A 5,207-nucleotide genomic window follows, 5' to 3' on the forward strand; every position below is an offset into this window, starting at 1 on the left:
TACCATGTACTAATATTGGACATTTGTTGTAGTTCACAAGAGAAATTGTATAGTTAGCCACAGTCCATCTTCCACCACAGTATTCCCTGTGTTACATAGGGATGTATATGTCAATTGATACAGTCTGTAGTCAATGTGTTTTTTTAAAAAATTAATTTATTAATACATATTAATAAAGTATAAATCCAACCAAAGTGTACAATGATACTCAGTATAATCACACAGTTGTTTATTCATCACTGCAGTCATTTTAAGAGCATTTTCATTATTCCAATAATAATGATAATGATCAAATGAACAAACATACAAAAAATAAATGTCAATTGAAAGAAAACACCCACTTATTTTTAGAAGAAAATAAGTTTCATATATGTAAAGCATTTAGTAAAGTGCCTGACCTTTTTTCACATCACTTTAGTTGATTTTATTTTTTAATAGGTTAACTATGCAAGCATTATAAATGTGCTTTGCTACTGAGAATTCAAACTCACATATTTAGGAAGGTTAAATCAATTTGATTCATACACATAGATGATAACTAAAGGTGCATGGTTAATCACATTACAGTTCTTTAAAATATCTGTTGGATGGAAGTCAGATTACACAGTTTTTTTAGGTCCTTCTGAATGTCTCACAGTGTATCAGCACTCTTCTCAAGTTTAACTATATTATTATGCTTTAGCTTCTGACTAATAACTTTCATTACTTCTCAAGCATTCAGATTCCAAGGAAAGGGAAGGTAGATGGCCTTTTCAATGCCTTGCATCCCCTTAATCATTGTTGACATGGGACAGATTTTTTTAAACATTGATTCTATCAAATCAGCCACACTTAATCCAGTAGCCCTGTTGGTTCACATTTTTAGTAAATTAGTTTGCTCACTTCATAGTTTCTATAACCATCTTTTTCCATTTCTTTATTAGAGAAGATAAGAGTTTACAGAGCAATCATGCATAAAAAATACAGGATTCCCATATACCACCCCACCACCAACATCTTGCATTGATGTGGAACATTTGTTACAACTGATGCTAGTACATTTTTATAATTGTACTATTAATTAAAGTCCATGGTTTAACTTAGGGTTCACTGTGTAGTGCAGTTGCATGGATTTTTTAAAAAAATTAAACCCAGTAAGATGTACAGAAGACAACAATGCAGTAAAAAGTACTGCTTCCAACAGACAGAGGTGAAAGGTTAAAGGAGGGCCACAGCAAAGCGGTCACTGGCAGCCACAGCCTTTTCTCTGGGCTTGGGGTTCACTGGTTCGCCGGCCTCCCTGTGGGGCTGAGGGTTGGTGTTATACACCAGACTCAACAGCATTCAAATCCAGGCTTCCATCCCAAATGCTGTGATAGATTTTCTTGGCAGCCTCAAGGAAGGCATCTTCTACGTTCTCTACTGTTTATGCACTTGCTTCAAGGAACAATAAGCCATTTTCTTCAGCAAACTGTTTGGTTTCTCATATGTTACATCTTTCTTTGTCTCCAAATCTGCTTTATTTCCTATGAGAATTCTTTCAGTATTTGGATTGGTGAGATTCCTTGCATTTATAACCAACTGCTTAAGTGGTTATATGTACTTCTTCTAATGCTAACATACACCATAAGAGCTCCTATAACTCCTCTATAGTAACTTGGTATAACAGCTCTAAACCATTCCTGTCCTGCTGTATCCCAAATCTGCAGTTTGATTTTTTGGCCACTAGCTTCAATTATTCTTGTACCAAATTCAATACCAATTGTGTGAGGACAATCAGCCATAAATATTTTTTCTGTAAATTGACAAAGCAAGCATGATCTTCCTACTCCCATATCTCCAGTAATAATATATTTAAAGATGCAAGAGTAGTTGTATGGTACAGTTGCCATGGTGGTACTGAGGGGTTGCTGGCAGCTGAGCAACTTTCCACCCATGGATTTTGCTTTTGAATTTTTATTCTGTTACCATATACAATCTAACATTTTCCCCTTTAAATCATATTTGGATATATATTTCAGGGCCATTAATTGTGTTCACAATGATATGCTACCATCACCACCACCCATTTCCAAAACATTTCCATCATTCCAAATAGGAACCCGGTACTTTTTAAGCCTTAACATTCCTTTCCTTATCCTGACCGCATCCCTGCTAACCTATATTCTAGGTTCTGACTATATGAGTTTGCTTATTTTAATTGTTTAAAATCAGTGAGATCATGCAATATTTGTCCTTTTGTGTCTCACTTATTTCGCTCAACATGATGTCTTTAAGGTTCATCCATGTTGTCATATGTGTCAGGGCTCTATTCTTTTTTATGGCTGAATAATATTTCATTGTGTGTGACCATATTTTATTTATCTCTTCATCAGGGGTTCCTTCCATCTTTTGGCAATTGTGAATAATGAAGTTATGAATATTGGTGTGCAAATATATGTTCGAGACGCTGCATTCAGTTCTTTTGGGAATATCTAGTAGTGGGATTGCTATATTTTATGGTAGTTCTCTACTTAGCTTACTGAGAAACCACAAAACTGTTTTCTACAATGGCTGCACCATTTTATATTGCCACCAGTGTAAACTACAGGAGACCATCTGTAAGAAAGGGTGCAGGTTGTCTCAATCTGGTGTAGTGATATGTTCACATCTTCAAACTCATTCTCCCTAGATTGTCAAGGACAGATCACATTGTATTTCCTACCCAGTGAAAGATGCTTAACATCTTTAGCCATCAGGAAAATGCAACCAAAGCCATGATGAGATACCACTTAACATCCACCAGTATGACCATTATTATATACTTTTAAACTATAGCAGCATATTTATGTAACATAAAATTAGCCATTTTAACCATACTAAGTGTACAATTTAGTGACATTAAAAACTATTACAACATTGTACTACCATCACCACCTCCCATTACTAAAATTTTTCATCATTCAAAACACAACTCTTTATCCTTTCAGCAATAACTCCTTTATTCCCCTTTTCCCCAGCACCTGGTAAACATGAATCTACTTTCTGTCTCTATGACTTTGCTTATTCTGGATATTTCAAATAAGTGAGATTATACTCTATCATTTTCTGTCTGGCTTATTTCATTTAGCATAATGTTTTCAAGGTTTGTCTATGTTGTAGAATGTATCAGAACTTTATTTCTTTTATGACTGAAAAGTATTTCATTATATAGTATATACATTTTTTTATCCATTCATCCGTCAGTGGACACTTGGGTTGTTTTCACCTTTTAGATATTGTGAATAATGCCACTATGAACATTGGTATGCAAATATCTGTTTCAGTTCTGTTTTCAAGTCTTTGAGCTATGTACCTATAATACCTATATTGCCCAGTCATGGTAATTCTGTTTCTAATTTTTTGAGGAACTGCCAAACTCTTTTCTACAACAGCTGAACCATTTTATATTTCTACTAGCAATGCACAAGAGTTCCAGTATCTCCACATCTTTACCACCTTCCTTTTTTTTATGTAATAGCCATCCTAGTGGGTGTGAAGTGATATTTCATTGTGGTCTTGATTTGCATTTCTCTAATGGCTAATAACATTGAGTCTCTTTTATACTCATTCACCATTTGTGTTTCTTTGGAAAATTTCTATTCAAGTTCTTTGCCCATTTTTTAATTAGGTGGTTTGTCTTTTTGTTGTTGAGTTATAAGAATTCTTTTTTTTATATAAGCCCATTAATACTTTTATGACATAAGTGGCACTATCTTGCAATGGAATAAATGATAGATTTTTTTCAATAAATGGCACAAGGCCAATTACTTTTCCATATAGAAATAGAATGAATCTTGCCTCCTCTACCTCACACAACACACAAAATTCAATTCCACGAGGGTTATAGGTTTACATTTAAGGGTAAAATGTAAAACAAGGGAAGCAGATGTGGTTCAAGCAATAGAGCTCCCACCTACCACATGGAGGGTCCGTGGTTCTGTTCTGATGCCTCCTAAAGAAGATACCAAGCTGGCATGATGGGCAGGCATGGCAAGCTGACACAACAAGGTGACACAACAAGAAACACAAGAAGAAAAACATAATGAGAGATAAAACAAAACAGGAGGAGAGGTTCCCAATGTCTCCTATAGAAGATGAGCAAGACAGCAAGCCGATGCAATGGACAGGCAGGGCAAGCTGACACAACAAGGTGATGCAACAAGAGACACAAGAAGAAAAAACATAATGAGAGACACAACAAAGTAGGGAATGGAGGTGGCTCAAGGGATTAGGTGCCTCCTTCCACATCAGAGATCCTGGGTTCTGTTCCCAGTGCCTCCTAAAAGAAACAAGGAAAAAGAACAAACACAGCAAGTGAAAACATCGAGGGTATAAGGAGAAATAAATATTTTTTTTAAAGTAAAATAAGTAGTATAGAAGAATATCTTTATGTATTTGGCTAGACAAATATTTCTTATACAAGATTAAAAATAAAAAACTTCTAACACACCAAAGACTGATCATTTTGACCCTATTGAAATTATAACCTTCTATTTATTAGAAGACATTAATAAAAGAATGAAAAAGTTAGCCACAGAGTGGGAGAAGACATTTGCAATACATGTAACTGACAAAAGACTTATATACAGTACAACTCAATTAAATAGAAAAGCAGATGAGATAACTAAAGAGACACTTCACAAAAAGAATATTCAATATATGAAAAGGTGCTCAAGTTGATTAGTCATTAGGTAAATGTTGATTAAATTACAATGAGATATTTGTATATACCTATCAAAATGACTGACAATGCCAACAGTTTCTCAGTATGTGGAACAATTGCAATGATCATATATTTTGGGGAGTGTTTAATTGATGCATCCTCTTTAGAAAACTGTTTGGCAGTATCTAATGAAACTGAATAAATGAATATCATATTAAGCAAATATTAATACAAAATATAAATAAATATGTATACAAAAAAATCATGTACAAAATTATCACAGCAGAATTATTTATAATAGCAAAAAAGTAGAGAGACCAAATGTCCTACCATTGCAGAATTGATAAATTGTGGTGTTTATTCAATAGAATACTATATAGCAATGAGAATAAATGGTCAATGGCTACCTACATGCAACATGAATGACTCTCACAGGAAACTGGATCATACCAGCACACAAGTGCCGATTATTAAATTTTCAGGAATTTTGCAAGCTAGTAAACAGTCAGTATCAAAATTAAATTACATAAACTTATAATTAAAT

General features: G+C 34.2%; 1 pseudogene; it reads right to left on the reverse strand.

Annotated features, from left to right (window-relative positions):
* Positions 1 to 1,222: 1,222 nt before the first annotated feature.
* LOC101412506 (ras-related protein Rab-14 pseudogene) lies at positions 1,223 to 1,871 on the reverse strand (annotated as a pseudogene).
* Between the last annotated feature and the right edge of the window lie 3,336 nt (positions 1,872 to 5,207).

Source organism: Dasypus novemcinctus, chromosome 15, assembly GCF_030445035.2.
Source record: "Dasypus novemcinctus isolate mDasNov1 chromosome 15, mDasNov1.1.hap2, whole genome shotgun sequence".
Taxonomy (NCBI): domain Eukaryota; kingdom Metazoa; phylum Chordata; class Mammalia; order Cingulata; family Dasypodidae; genus Dasypus; species Dasypus novemcinctus.